Genomic DNA, 17,567 nt, shown 5'->3' with positions numbered 1-17,567 from the left:
CTTTGTGTTTGGTTTTCTCACTCGATAATTAGTGGTGCAATGTAGAAAAGTTGAGATTAGACAATATCTTATGTAATTACCTCATCTTTAATTTTAAATGGGCAGAATAAATAATAAATTAGTTTTTTCTAAGGCGTGAGTGTTGTTTTAGCTATTTTGATGAGTTTTTCGGAATCTCATCATACATTGTCGAATTGTAATTTTCTTGTCCACCTTTAGTTGACCAAGTTATTATTTAATATCAAATAACTTGTAACTAACTTAAGAATGCTAGGAGCTACAATTTGATTTGTGCTTCCTTGTATAATACATATGCGATGAGTAATATAGTATCTTTTTTCTCTACATATCGATGCTTTTAGAATTAGAATTACCTTTTAGTTTAGTTGATGAATTTTGATAAATATTCCTTTTTGAGAAATACATCGAGCAAGGATGCCTAGACATGGATTTGAGAGTTCATTCTTAGTTTAGTATCAGCTCAGCCATGTTTGTCATTTCATATTCCTATTCAGTTTTTTGTATTATCACATTTTTTTATTATTAATGAATATATCCTATTAAGCTTTCTTTCATTTGATTATATTTGTATGATGATCCATATTTTTACTACTCTGTTCTTTGGGTCCTATCCTTTGGCAGTACTTTCTATTATTCACTCAAATGGATTTGTTTTTATTATTTTTGTCCTTTTTTCTTATTCTTTTTAGGAGATTGGTGTTTTATGGATTATGGAGTTGGTTAACTCAAGAATAATAAATATACAGGTATATTTTAGTTTTTTTGTTTTTTGAAAATAAATTTTAGTATTAAGTATTTTTCTCACAAATTCTTCAACAAATGAATTCTTTAAGGAATGAATTTTATATAATATATCTCAAAAATTTACATTTTAAAAATGTTTATTATGCAGTTAAGAGGGTTAAGTATATCATTTGAATTTCGTTATCATCTAAGTGGTATGCTGCTAGCCAAGTCATGTGCCTTTGAGGTCTCGGGACGTGACACTAACAATGAGACGATAGTTCCCAAGATCAGTGAAACATAATAGATCATGACCTAGCTTCACTAGAAAATTATCGACCAAAATCCCTTCATGAAAAATATGAACAGATGTTTGTCTACAAGAGCAACACATAAGAACCGATTAAATAACATTCTGGAAGCAAACATAAACGTCAACCAAAACTTTAGAGTAGTATTCTATTGAGTCAAGAAAAACAGTGTTCTTATTCAAAGAGCCCTAGAGGGGAAGGGGGGTTGAATAATATAATTGCTAATCTAATCCGATTACGATGCCAAATTAAAACTTATAAAACAATATCCTAGCAATATGATATACAAAGATATATGCAAGGATAAACAATGAGACAATAGGCGATACAAACACAAACACAAGATGTGAAGAATAATAGAGTGCCAAAAGTAATCGCAAACAAAATATATGATCACGGAGTTCGGTCAACCCTCGACCTACATCTCCGCTCCTCATGTCGAGGAGATCTCCACTGTATTTCAAAATTCTACACAAAAATGTTTCCAAAGATCATCGATAACTTTTACAATGTACACAATGTCAATCAGACAAGCTACACTTCTCTAAGTGTTAGACTACCAATGTCACCTTCCTCAAGTATTTGGAATTTCAATCTCTCCCTGGGATTTATAACCAACTCACTCCTCTTTGAGTTGATCCTGGTCTTTCCTAACCACTCCTCTATGTGTTCTTGTGTATTAGAACGTGTCTAAAAATAAGTGCGAATAAAGGATTTTGTTCTCTAAACAAATAAGAGCAAAATATAAGCACTCCCAATGAAAACACTCTCACAACCCATTTATATGAAATACTAATGCTCAAGTGGTTGTGTGTGTAAACAATGAGTAAAATGAAATCAAACTCAAATAAATCTAGCTTATATATGAGAATCAATATATAAGATCAGCAAGAGAAATAGTTTAGAAAACTTCTCCAAAACAAGGAGAGATGAGATTTGACGATGAGCGCTTCAAAACCAAAATCGAGATCCTTCACTATGTAAAGCTCTTTTTCTCATAACCAAACACACTTTTTTTTTCTCAAAAACGTGCAACCAAAATGGCTAAAATATCTTGTAAAGCTCATAGTGTTCTAAAATATCTTGTAAAGCTCATAGTGTTCAAATAAATCTTGAGGCCTATTTATAGCCTCTCAAATAGATCAAAACAAAAATTAGCCGTAACAGATGATCGGTCAATTAATAGGTATATTGGTCAGCTGAGCATTCAACCGTAAGCTATTTCTAGAAAAATAGAACAACGCCGGTTGACTGAGAAAAACTTGGTCGGTCGACTGACAACACTGCTCAGTTAACTGACTCTATTTATCAATCGACTAATCGATTGTAAAAAAGAATGTTGTAAAAAACACTTCTGCCACGTCGACTGAAAAATACTGTCGGTCGACTGAAGTACTGTTCGGTCGACTAACTCGAACAACCGGTCGACTAAAAATAGACACAACAGATACTTAAATTTGCTGAAAAGTTAATTTTCTAAGTTAATTTTAAAATAGTAAATCAACTCCAAAAATAGTAAAACATAGGAAAACATTTATACCTATAAAAAAACACGTTGGAAGAGAAATTTCTAAAATAGCATTTCTTATTTGTGTAAACTCACTATTTTACAAAATGGTCAAAAATACAAGATCGTTAAACACTTGATTTTGATGAAATCATTTCAAACAACTTATCTACAAAGATATTCTAAAAATCCTTTAACAAATCAAAACAAACAATGAAAGTGATAAATCAAATAATATGTATGTGTATAGTTTGAGCTTTAAGTATAAACACATAAAGTAAAACATCTAAAACACAAACACTATACCCAAGCAAATAATCTGCATGAAGCTTAATCTTGGTAGTGGGGATGAAGCGCGATAGAGATTCTTTGACTTGAATAGCAATGACTTCATTCCGATGACTGCCAACCTCCAAAGAATGTCATCGTTAACATGCAATTACATCAATCCTCCAACTGAGGATGAGAATTTTGAATACTTGGTGAACAAACACAAATACTAGACAACGATATTAGTACTTATTTGTTAATCATCAAAACCAGATTAGACAATAAGCTCATAAACATGAGACCTAACACTTATAGCATAGGTGATGCCCCATCACAAGAGCTTCACACTCCACTTCTAAACTAGAACTTTCATCATATAATATAGAAAATGCAATAACAACTTCACTTAAAGAGTCTCGAGTCATCGCACCACCAGTAAAGAAACCATCTCTCATTGATACATCAGTGTGATGTTTTAGAATATTTGGTTTAGGAGGATGCCACTTATTCTATTTACCAATACATTGAGCAATAGCCTGAATTGGTATAGCTAGCGGCCACATGCAAAGTTGACAAATCCTATCCAATTCTTCGGCTTAAAAAGAGTAAGAAGAGAATGAAATTACCCTAGAGTGGGGGTGAATAGGATATTTGCTAATCTAATTCAATTTAATGCTAATTTAAATCTGATTAATAATTATATCCTAACAAGATTGATGTTCAACAAAATATGAGAATTGATATGTAATTGAACAAGAGCGATATAAATATGAACACAAGATGCAATTGAGATAGTGCGCAAATGACAATTACAAACACACAATATGATCACGGAGTTTGGCCATCCTCGACCTACATCCCTGTATCCCACTCTCAAGGAGAATCTCCACTATCTCAACCGGTTTTCAACGTTTACCAAAAATGTTTACAACTCACACAATCGGTTTTCTAGTTCAACGAAAATTTTCATAACTCACACAATTATAATCACACAATACACCCTCTAAGTGTTGCCTTGGCCCGTGTTGACTTCCTCAAATGTTCGGATTTACTACCTCTCTCTAGGCTTTACTACCAACGCCACTCCTCTTTGAATTGACCTCGTCTCTCACCATACACTTCTCTCGGTGTACTTGTGTATTACAATGTGTTCACTTAACATATAAGCTCAAATACAATTTGTTTTTGTTCTATAACAAGATAAGAACTCAATTAAGCTCACACTCAATATATCACTCACCACAACCCAATTATATAGTGTATGAAAATACTAAAAGCTCAATAGGTGGTGTGTGTAATCAATGAGCAATAATGAAAACTAAACTCAATATAAAATCTAGTTTAATAAAATGAATAATCAACAAATATATATATAAAGCTAGAAATTGAGTTTAGCAAAACTTCTCTGAAAATCAAGAGTGAGAGAGATGTAGAATGAAGCCTAAACATGAAAGAATAATCTCCTCCTCTTGTGAAAATTTCTTCACATAAACAAACTTGAAAACAATACTTAAACCCTTGTAAACTTATTTTAAAACTTTTCTTTTTTTATCTAAGAAGTTAGAGGGAATGGGGTATATATAGGTTCATGAAACAAATCCCAAAAACCACAAAAATCCAAGCAAAAAGATAAAAAAAACCCAAAAATCACGCAACTTGGAAACTAGCCATTATAATGCCATCAGTCGACTGATACTGTTCATTAGTCGACTGATGAGCTGACCATTACAGACCGCTCATATACTATTGGTTTACTGATAATCTACATCGGTCGACTGATGGTTCATCAGTCAGCTGAGTAAAAACTAAATGCACTTTCCAGTGCGTTTCATCGATCGACTGATAATAAGCATCAGTCGACTGATAAAGTGCGCATGGGTTTTTTTGAATAGTAAATTTAAACTTTGAACCCTCTTTTAAAAAATTAAATAAATTCTAAAAAATGTAAAATTTGAGGAAATGTTTAGAAACATAAAAATGAACATGATACAAAAGAAAATTTTAAAATATCATTTCCCATTTGTGAAATCTCTTTGTTTTGCAAAAACTCACAAATACGTGTGTATATAAAACACTTGATTTTTGACTTTTGACTTAAACTAAATTATGAAATCTTTTTAATTAATTTATGGACTTAATAAAACATGTATACAAGGATTATTTTGTCTATAAACCAATAACATAATATTTGCTTAAGAATACTCAATTTGTGATAAAATCAAAGAATATGTGTGTATATAATTCGAGCTTGAAGTATTTACACACAATATATGAATCCTAAACTAATATACTCAAGTGTATGCATATAAAGCTTGTTCTTGAATATTTGACTTGATTTGTAATGGCTTCACTTCAAATATTGTTGACCTGGATATGTAATAAACACAAAATACTAGAAAACATACAATTATAAATTTTTTATTAAATCATAAAAACAAGATTAGATAGTAGGCTCATAAACATGAGTCCTAACAATCTTCCCCTTTTTGATGATGACAAATTATTTTCTTAATGATATATATAAAACCAATAAAACAACAATATACTCACTTTTTCTCTCCCTTTAGCAACATCAAAATGAGGAAAATAATATAAAGAGAGTTAAAGCTCCCCCTACCTATAAGCATGAGTGAGTATAATCATAAATAAGGATTGCTCCCCTTTTTTAAAAGCCACATAGAATATATATAAGAAAGAATATGGCAAGATTATCAAAAGAAACTCAAACATTTTTTTTTATACATTTGCCTCACAAAGATATATATGCATGAAGGCTATGTGAGCAAGCATAAATCATTAACCACACAATCATAAGGCATAAATGAGATGAACTAGAAGGAGCCCTAGAACTGGATGGATGGAGGTGATGAATCTCTAGAGCTAGAAGACTCAGAACTAGAAGACTCAGAGCTAGAGGGATGATGCTGAACATGATGGTCTAATTCATATTGAGTTGCAGGGATACCTATCCTATGAAGAGCTGAAGAGTCAAAGAAGGGTAAGACTTTGATAGGGGTTTCATCTGATAAATCAACCTCAAAGTGAGAGAAAACCTTGGTTAAGATTGCTCCAAAAGGAAGAAAAGTAGTGTGAGTGGAAGTCATAACATTAAATATAACATTGCCTCACTTGATATAATGACTCCCAACAATAGCATAAATAGCACGAGTGAGTTCATGAGAGTAATGACTATAAGCCTCAGTTTTGGGAATTATATTTTAGCAGATTATACAGCCAATAATTTTGGCCAAATCAAAAATAGAGCTAGAATCAAGTGGAAAATGTTTGCCAGGGAGAGTCAATAAGGAGTCCACCGATGGGTCATTGTAAATAATGTCATCTAATAAAATGTCCCTACGTGAAATGTCAAGAATCTCAGACAATTGATCAACATAAAATAGAATACGATGATTTTTGACTTTAGATGAAATGAAAGGAGTGTTAGTATCAGTTGGATTAACTTGTAAGTTGGCATAAAATGGCCGAACTAGATGAGGAAAATGTGGACGATGATTATCACTAGCAAGTAATTCATATAATCTAGCATCACGAAAATATGTGCTCAAAAGAAAGTAATCAAAGACATCAAATCTAACAAATCTCCCAGTGAATAATTTGATTAGACATAAAGCATGATATTTGCCAATTAATGAAGGATCTCTAAGATAACACTCATAATATTCATAATTGGCCACAGGATGAGGAGCAGGAGCAAGCACGAGGTTGGGTCTAGTAGTTCTAGCACGTTTTGTATGAGCTCAAAATATGATAAATATATAATGGTGATGTAAGGCAATCTAAGAGCAAGAACAACCCAAAACAATGGATCTAGATTGCAAATAATAACCCCAAGATTAACATACCCTAATGAAAATATATAGCTCTAAATTAACAAACCCTAGAATAGGATAAACTGAAATGAAAGGGTTTAGAAGAGATACTGAGCAATCAAAGAACTTTAAGAGCTCGGCAACTGTAGGGGACTTGGAGGTCGACTGGAGGAGGGTTCGATCGACTGGAGGGATCAGAGGCGAACACTTAGGGTTGGTCGACTAAAAAATTTGGGAACGATAGAAATTTAGGATTTTCGGTTAGGGTTAGAACATATCAACTAAAATCGGTGGCTAGGGTCTAGTCAACCAACAAGTGTAGGGCTAGGATCAAAGGCCAAAGTGGATCGGGTCTCAAACGGGTCGAAAAACCAAAGACAAAACATCCAAAACCCAAAAACCCAAAAACCTAGAGCCCGTCAGTTGACTTATAAGTCAACTGATGATAGTTAACGGTCGACATATAAGTCGACTGATGACTTCAGGATTAATTTTTCAAGAAAATAATGAAGTGTGGTTTTTAATACTTAAAAAATCATAAATTTTTTTATTAACCATTTTCAAAATGTATTCTTTCAATAAATTTTAAAGATTTTGATGAATTTTCTTTGTTAAAACATGAAACACAAGAAACACCAAAAACAAAACACAAAAATCATAAGATCAAACTAAAATTCAAATTTGTTTTGACACCGAAACATTTTTTGTGCCGAATTGTTTAGGGACATGACCCCTATCATTTAAACTTAATGCCTTTGGGTTATGATCCCATTTGAGTATATTTTTTGCATGGACACGCATAATATAAACCTAAACTAATATACCCAAGCTTGATGATCTTCAATAAACTTGTCTTAGTTTGCTTTGTAGATGAATCTTGATCTTGAGTATTTGACTTGAATTGTAAATGGCTTCATTCCGATATTCATCCAACCTCCGTTGAATGTCACCGTTATGGCGCAATCCATCTAACATCCAACATCGATGTTTGTCTAGAATACCTATTAAACAAATACAATCACTAGACAAAAAATGTTAAGAATTTTTTATAATCATCAAAAAAAGATTAGGGAGTTGGCTCATAAACATGAGGCCAACAATCTCCTTCTTTTTGATGATGACAAACAATCTACAGAAAGAGTATCTATAAAATATGCATTAAAGAAAGATACTCATTAATACTCACGAACCACTTGTTTCACCCCTTTTGTCAACATCAAAATGGGGACAAGGAATAAGAGAGCGAAAGCTCCCTTATCAATAAACACGGTTAGTATAAAACAAATATAGGGAATAGCTCCCCCTATCAAAATGGCTAAAAGCATATAAAAATATTCAAAAGTGAAAATCACAAAGACTTAAAAAATTTGAAAGTCAAATGTTTTAAAACAATCATAAGTTATCATACATTCTATATGGCATTTTGATTAAATCATGATTAATTGAGAACTCATAGGTATATTATCATGAAAGTTATGTCCTAATACACAAACATAAAAATAATATATAGATTGACTTAAAAAAATGTTTATATTCTCATTAAATTTTTTAAAAACACGTTTTCAAAAAAATGAAAAATAAAAATACTAAAAATCATGATTTAAAAATCAAAAAGGTTTTGGCACCCAAATACTCTTGGTGCCGGAAGATTTAGGGATATGAGCCCTATCATTTAAGCTCAATGCCTATGGGTTATGATCCCATTTAGGCGCATATGGTACACGAATATGGCCATAACAATAATTATGCATATGACCCTTTCGATTGCAATACATGCAATGAAAAGGGTGAAATGGTTTGTATTGACCATGTAGTTGTGCACGGGAAACATTTGCAAATAAAGATGGTCTTTTAAAATTATTTTACAAATAGAAAACATTATTAAACAAATGTGGTCTACTTGGAACATTTTGTGAAATAGAAGCTTTTTGTAAATCAAAATAATACTTCGCCAAATGACCAACTCTACCACAAAAATCACATTCAAACAAATATGGTCTTTTAGAAACATTTGGCAAATGCAAAAAAATTTTCAAAACAAAACAATATTTTGCCAAATGGCCAAAAGGACCACAGAGAACACATTTAAACACATAAGCATGCCTATGATGAACTTTATGAGTATGTACATGTGCATGTGCATGTGATGATGAAGCTTGATGGGATGCACAAGGATCAACATTTTTGGACTTGGTGGCCTTTTGTGTATTATAACAAAATTTAGTAAGATGGCCTTTACAACCGCAAATATAACACTTATAAATTCTGTTATATATGTGTGCATAGTGTGTGGGTTTTGAAGAATTTACATGGGGCTTTGCACACAAGTTCAAAAGCTTATTATGATTAATAATGCATGTTTTAAGGGTTGAATCTAAGATAGATATACAATCCTTAACGTGATTCAACTCATCATTTTGTACAAAAGCATTATTATTAGAAATGGATTATATATAAGATAGATAACACTTGATTTTTCATGTTCTCTACTTCTAATATGGTATTATCCTTTTCATGAGTTAAACTAGCAACATTTAAAATTAAAGAATCATGATCTAATTTTAATTTTTTATTGTTTTCTTTTAGGATAACATTCTCTTTGGAAATTAAGTCAAACTTAGATGCTAACAATTTATAATTGGATTTTAATTCTACATGCTTGCTTTTTAAATCTTTAAAATTATGATGCACTTTTATGTAGGCATGCATTAATCTTTTATATGCACATGCGAGTTTATTGATAGATAAATCATCATCAGAAATCTGACTCGCTTACCATACTAGGGTTATCGCCTAGTGGTCGTGTGCATGATGATGATGCTCCAACCTTACTTGAAGTCGAATCCGCCAAAGCGTGTCAAATCTCCTCCAAGTCTCCTTGATGCGGTTCTATGAATTTCCATAAAGTGTAAGCACTATTAAATGAATCAAGCTTGTTAAATGATGAATCAAAAGCGTTATGCAAGAATTCTAACAAAATCTTATTCATTGTAAGCATCTTATGATCATTTTTACTCCACTTAGATTTCTCCAAAGTGGGTACAATATAAGCACCATCTATAATTTCTCATAAATCAAAATATCTAGATCAAATGAAAAGTTTAAATCTAACATACCATTGAACATTGGAGAAATTATCTAAACGAGGAGTAACATTAATGTAACCTAAGCTAGGTGCACCGTACATATCCATAATGTATAGTGCAAGCAATATAAAAAATATCAAAACAAGATTCGCAACAATATGAAAGTTTGGATATTTAATTCAAGGCAGTTAAGCCACACATCAAAGAGCACTAAGCTCTGATACCAATTGAAAGTACCCTTGAGGGGGTGGATATAGTATATGCTAATCTAATCCGATTATAATACCAATTTAAAACTTATTAACAAACTATCCCAGAAAATATGATATTTAAGAGATATATGCAAGGATAAGAGAATAAATAAGGGCAAAATAAACATGAACGTATGGTTTTATAACAATATAATGAGCACAAGAAAATACGCTAAGTAAAACGCAAACAAACGATATGATCACGGAGTTTGGTCCTTCCAAACTATATCTCCGCTCCCCACTCCCGGGGAGAATCTACTATCACAATGGGTTTTCGACGTTCATCCAAAAATGTTTACACCTCACAATTTGGTTTTCTACACTCACTGACAAATGCTTACAACTCATACTTGTAACTACACAATACCACCTCAAGTGTTGGCCTCTCACGTGTCACCTTCCTCAAGTATTCGGAATTACCACCTCTTTCTTTATTTTTTATCACCGACCCCACTTCTCTTGGAACCAACCACATCTCTCACCTTACACTCCTCTTGATGTACTTATTTAATACAATGTGATCTCACAACAAAGGCTCAAATACAATTGTCTATTCTCTAATACAAGGATGAGAACTAAGTATAAGCTCACTCTCAAATGTCACAACCCCCACAACTCAAATATACAATATGTGAAAATACTAAAAGCTCAAGTGAGTTGTGTGTATACAATGAGTAATAACAAAAAACTAAACTTAAATCAATCTAGCACAAATATGTATGAATCAAAATATAAATAAGCTAGAAGATAAGTTTAGAAAAACTTCTCTAAGAATCAAGAGAGAAAGAGATAAGATTGAAGTCCAAACACAAATAGATGATCTCTTCTTCCTCTTGTGAAAACCTCTTCACACAAACCATTGTAAAACACACTTAAACCAAATTTAAACACCCTTAAACTTATTTTTAAAACTCTATTGGTGATATCAGAAGTTAGAGGGCATGAGGTATATATAGGCTCATGAAACAAACCCCAAAAACTGAAAAAACCAAGGAAAAAGACAAAAAAGCGAAAATCCAGCATTCTGGAAAACTAGCCGTTAAAGTGTTATAAGTCGACTTGCTATAGTACATAAGTCAACTTATAACTAGCCATTACAGGCTAAAAAGATTATACAAGTCTACTTATGTAGTACATAAGTCTACCTATTACATATAAGTTGATTTATTACATATAAGTCGACTTATAAGTCGACTCAGCAGATAGTTTTAGGTTTTAGCAGTTCCTAAAATTCTTGCATAGCTGGCTTTATAAAATCAATTAAAAATATCAAATCAACTCCCAAAATTATGAAAATTTAAGGAAAGTTTCTAGACATGTAGATAAACATATTAGAGAAAACATTTATAAAATATCACTTCCTAGTTAAGTGAAATAATTGTTTTAAAATAGATATTCCATATTCTAAAAACTGCTAAAACATCTGATTTTATAAAATCAATTTGTCAAAAATGATAAAAAAATTAGAAATATTTGTAAATATGTAAAAAAATATGTTAGAAAAATAATTTCTCAAATTTTATTTCCCATTTTGAAAACGAGTTCAAACAAGTTTGAAACTTCTTTTAAATGGATTAATGGACTTTATAAAAGATGTTTAACAGTTATAATCAAGTCTTTAATCCATTAACAAGTTATTTTCTCAAAAACGTATAATACGATAAAAATGAAACGTGTATGTGTGTAGTTTGAGCTTTAAAGTATTAACACACATAATATAAACCTAAACTAATATACCCAAACTTGATGATCTTCAATATGCTTATCTTGGTTTGCTTTGTGTATGAAGCTTGATCTTGAATCTTTGACTTGAAATACAAATAACTTCATTCCGATATTCCTCCAACCTCCATTGAATGTCATTGTTAAGACACAATCCATCCAACCTCCAACATTGATGTTTGTCTAGAATACATAATACACAAATATAATCACTAGATAAACGATGTTAGGAATTCTTTGTAATCATCAAAATAAGATTAGGGAGTAGGCTCATAAACATGACGCCAACGGTGAAGCTGTGGGGATATTGGATGCCACCGAAGACTCTGTCCAGGCTAATTTGCGGCTAAGCTTGAGCAGACTTATGCGGAGAAGCTTTCTCTGCTAGAAATTCAGATTCTTGATCATAAAATGTACTTGGATTGGTAGCGATGCTTTTGTATCTTCCTTTTCTGTCGACATTATTATGAACAAAGTATTTTTCTTAGCGTATTTCTTTTATCATGATTTTCTATCCCATCTAGAATAAATAAATCATAATACTTATAGAATATTTGGCAAACCCTCAGCCATCAACAGATTTGATGTGCCTTTAGTAATTAACGTTTGAGTCGGGCTAGCATGTGAATTATTTAGATCCATTTTACATATAACATTGCGCTAAAAGAATAAATTCTTTTAGTCTTGGTGCTATGATATTGAATACATAGATTTTTATCGTTTTTACGGGAAAAGACTAACCGACAACGCGTATTTGGTGTTGACTTATCTCTAATTAAGGATCAACATAAAGTCCCAAGACGCGGATTCTGGTGTCTTTTTCACAGATTCTGGTGTTAGGTATAAACTTATCTCTAATTAGAGATCGAGAAAAAGTCTCATAGGCATGAATTCTGGTGTCTTTTTTACAGCAGAAGACTAACCAACAACACGTGTTAGGCATAAACTTATCTATAATTAGGAATTGATATAAAGTCCTCCATGCATGTAAGGCATGTATTTCAGCATTATTAAAAACAATCTGCCACGATGTCGAATACATGGGCTTTGCCACTTTCAAGGGAATGTGCTACTCGGTAGCATGTGTTAGATGCAGACTTATCCCTATTTTGGGATTGAGATAAAGTCTTCCATATGTGCGAGGCATGGATTTTGGATGCTAAAAGATTGTGTCTTCTCTTGGGGAAAAGATGAACCCGATATCAGAGAGGAAGAATTTTATATTCTATTTTCTGCTTGTCTCTTTTGAAGCAAAGATGAACCCGATGCCGGAGATGATGAATTTTATATTCTATCTCCTGCTAAAAAGAAACTAAAAGTGTGATCTCTACTTCGAGAATTATGAAAGGTGAAACTAAGAGTGAGATCTCCACTTCGAGAGTCGAAAAGATCCGGATAGCCCTAACTTTTATAGGATTGGTTGCCCAATCTGAAGATGAATTTCTTATTTATCAAGATGAAATTCCAACTTCGACCCTGACTGTAGAAAGGTTTGACTAAAGAGGAATGGACGAAAGTCTTTCATTTATCGGAAAGAGAATTCCGGTTGCAGTCCTAATTGTTTAAAGGTTTGACCAAATGAGAGTTTGAGGCGACCCTAACTGTATGAAGGTTTGATCACATGATTTGAAAGTAGACCTCTCATTATGGAAGGAATCAAGAGAGGATTTTTGCTTTGACATTGACTGTAGGAAGGTTTGACCAAGAAACAGTGAGAGTGGAGGTACAAATAACAGTAGGAATATTGACTTATACAAATCACTCAGTATGGGTTATTGGTGTTAAGCTGTAGGGACTTAACATGACGGGGGTTTCATAATTGTCATGGATCAACAGATTGAAATTTGAGTGTTGTGTCAGGACTTTAACAGTAGGAGTGTTAAAGGCCTAGACACAGCGGGAGTTTGAATGGATTTAACCATGAAAAATTTTGGTGTACCCACCGTCAATAAATTTGATCAATGAGGGATTTTGTGGTGGAGGACAATGAATCATCAAGCACTCCATAGTTACACCATAGGAGTTTCTTGAGGGAAGATTCACCCGATAAAGTCATTCAATCTCATCTTGATGAAAGAGTACTTGGAAAGTCACAGTGGGAGAGTTCTAATCATCTTGAAAATGATTAAATAACCATAGTGAGAGGTTCTTAATCATTTTTTATTATGACTAAGAATGAATTATTCAGATGACTTGTCTTGATCTTGAATAATCAGTTGATCTCGGGTTATCCTTAAGAATACCCTGCATAGCATTCTCCAGGAACTTCCCGTTAAATAGGTTATCCCGTATGTACTAGGGATAATACTTTTTCAAGAATTTCCTATTTATTAGCATCATAAGCTTGTCATCGTCTTGGATGATTAAGCAATATGCACCGTTTGAGTAGACTATCTCTATCACGAACGGTCCTTCCCATTTGGGTTGGAATTTGCTTTTCTTCTTGGAGTTGAGTATCATTAGTCGTCGGACGGCGAGAACTAAGTCTCCTTCCTTGAAGCTTCATTGTCGAACTCTTTTATCAAAAGCCCTGTAGATTCTAGCCTGGTAAAACTTAATTTGGTGTTGAGCTTCTAAGTGCTTTTCATCTAATATCTCAAGTTCCGCGAGACATTTCTAATGTTTTTCCTCTGACATCATCCCTGTTACGAGGGCGATACGAAGGGATGAAATTTGGATTTCTAGGGGAAGGACAGCTTCGCACCTGTGTACTAGAGAATACGAAGTTGCTTCGGTAGGCATACAGACTGTGGTACGATAGGCCCAGAGAGCTTCGCCCAGTTTGTCATCCCAGTCTTATTTATTGGTTCTCACGAGCTTCGATAGAATCTTAATAATGGTTTTGTTGAAAGTTTTAGCTAATCCTTTCCACAGAATTGTATGTCATTGATGAGACATCTTGAGTCCTGGACTTTCCATAGAATTTGATAAAGGCGTTGCTGACAAACTAAGGGCTGTTATCGTGCACGATTCATCTTGGAACACTATATCGGTAGATAATATAGTGTTTAATGAATTTGACAATGTCGCTTGTCTTCACTTCTTTAAGTAAAATTACTTCGGCCCACTTTGAGAAGTAATCAGTGATTGCCAAAAATGAAATGGTCACCTTTGTCCGATGGTGGAAAAATAGGATTGACGATGTCCATTCTCCATGTCTGGAATGGCTATGATGTGACCGAAGGGTGCAAGTGCTCCGGGGGTATGTGCATATAATTTGCATGTATTTGACATGCGTGGCACCGTTGGGCATACACAACTGCGTCCTCTACTATGGTTAGCCATTAATATTCCATCCTTCTGAGATGATCACAGAGTTTAGGACCAGGTTGGTGCACACCATAGGTTCCGTCATGTGGTTCTTTGAGAGCATTCTCCGCCTCTTTGGTTGAAAGACATCGGAGTAGCAAACCGTCATATGCACGATGATACAGTTTATGGGTCACCGTGTTATAATAGAATCTCAGTGCTCTTCGTCAGACCAAGTCTCTTTCTTTCGTGTCTTCTAGTAAAATACCGTTCAGGGCATAATCAATAATAGCAAGACTTAGTCCAATGAGTAGAGCATTGTATTCAGCTGCATTGTTGGAACACAGTTCCGTGAGTGAATAGGCTCAAAGTAACATGTGTTATCCGAGGAAACTAAGACAATTCTATGTCCTATGGAAATTTTAGAACATCCGGGAGCACTTGCCACATTGGTTGCCCGAGAAGCATCATTGAAGTATAATTGCCATACCTGCTGATGAGAGGTAGTGTTGATTTCATGAGTTTTATCGGGCAAATCTTCATATAATTCGGATGTATCCATTGTAGGGTTAGCTGCTAAAAGATCATAAATTTCTTGCCCATTGACCGACTTCTGTTGTTTAAAGTGCAGATCGTATTAGGAAAAGAGCAGGGTCCATCTCGCTAATCGTCAATTCATAGAAACTGGTTGCGTCATGAATACTGGGACTAGGTTGATATTGGAAATGACGTAGATAGTCTATCCAACCAGGTAGTGTTGTATTTTTTGAATTGTGAATACTAGGGTGAGACACTACTTCTCAATCATTGGATATCATAATTCTGCACCTACCAGAGTCCGACTTAGATAATATATTGCCTGCTCGAGACCATTGTCATCATTTTGTGCGAGTAAAGCACTTAACGAGTGGTTCGTCGCCTTGACATAAATTAAGAACGGTTTTCCTGACTTTGGTGTAATGAGAACAGAAGGATTCACCAGATATGCTTTGATATCTTCGAAGGCCTTCTGACAGGTTTCATCCCAAATAAATGACACACCCTTCTTCGTGAGCTTAGAGAATGCTTAACATTTTTCGGATAGGTTCCAGATGAACCGGCGATATAAGCCAATCGCTCTTGTAGTCCTCTGAGTTCTTTGAGGCATCTAGGGGGTTTTAACTCATGTATCGCCTTCACTTTATCGGGATCGATGTGGATACCCTTAGTGGTGACAACGAATCTTAGGAACTTATCGCTGGACATTTCGAGAAAAGACATAGTGGGATTCATCTTCAATTGGTGACTCCGTATGAGATTGAACATCGTCCTCAAATCTGTAATGTGGTCATCTTTGTTACGGCTTTTCATGACCAAGTCATCAACATAGCACACGACGGTCTTCCCGAGGTGTTCCTCGAAAATCTTAGTCATTGCCCGTTGTTATGTGGTGCTCGCATTCTTCAAGCCGAAGGGCTTGACTGTGTAGCAGAAGACACCGAGGGGCATTCTAAACGTGGTATGTTTTTTTTCATTCGGGTTTATCTTTATTTGATTGTAATCCAAAAATCCATCCATAAAGGATATTTTCTCGAATCTGCACGTGTTATGTATTGTAGGCATAAAAAATTACCTATAAGTTCTCACACGTAGCACGAGATGAAGAGAATACGATGAACATTATTATCAGAGTCAAGGGGAATTATCTAACGTCGACAAGCATATGAAGTGAGTCAATAAAGCGTACGAATCAACAGGGTGACAGAATAACGAGAAGAAAATTCGATCGAGAGTTACGTTTCACCCACGAAAGACGAAACATCACTCGTGTTTCGTCCACCCCACGTGTGATTTACCATGGGAGATTGTAGATCTCTTCTCCATCTTTCCAACGCACTTTAAATTCTATCATTCCTAGATAAGATCGGGAAATTACATGAAAAAATAGTAAAGGTGCCCTAAAACGGCGTTTAGGACAAAACTAAGATGCGTTTTATGTCTTGGCCAAGGCTGAGACACATCTTGTGTCTCAGCTAAGGCCAATACACAATCTGTGTCTTGGCCAAGGCCGAGACACAACTTGTATCTCGACTAAGGCTAAGACATAACTTGTGCCATGGCCGAGACAGAGAGTCTGTCTTGGTCCCTGAAATGTAGCTCTCATCGTTAACCGTCTAGATTTTAGTATATTCAATCCAAACCCTCCCCAACTGATTTGAAGCTATCTTAGAATGTAGTTAAGCAGTTACAACTAAAGATGAGAGCAAATCGGTCATTCTTATCCAAAAATCAAGCTTCTGAAGCCTATAAATATGGCTATAGGGCTTTCATTTATACAGATCCGGAATTCTCGAGCCTTGGCGAAGCCCTGTCAAATTAAAGAGTGAGGAGCACGAATTCAGAGAGGAGGAAGAGATCTTGGCAAGTTCTTCAACACAAAGAGAGAAAGAGTTTGAGAGATCTGCATTCGTTCATCTATTTCCCTTGAGATCGCACCTAACTGTGATTCTCGAGAAGAGTGATTGTCTCGCTGTTACCGAGATAGTCACATAAATTTCTTGTCTCCTTTGCAAGGCAAGGAAATCTTTATCTGATCTTATCAGTTGGTGGTCTACGGA

The sequence above is a fragment of the Asparagus officinalis genome, chromosome 2 (genome assembly GCF_001876935.1).
Source record: "Asparagus officinalis chromosome 2, Aspof.V1, whole genome shotgun sequence".
Classification (NCBI taxonomy): domain Eukaryota; kingdom Viridiplantae; phylum Streptophyta; class Magnoliopsida; order Asparagales; family Asparagaceae; genus Asparagus; species Asparagus officinalis.
Note: the sequence above shows the minus strand (reverse complement) of the source record.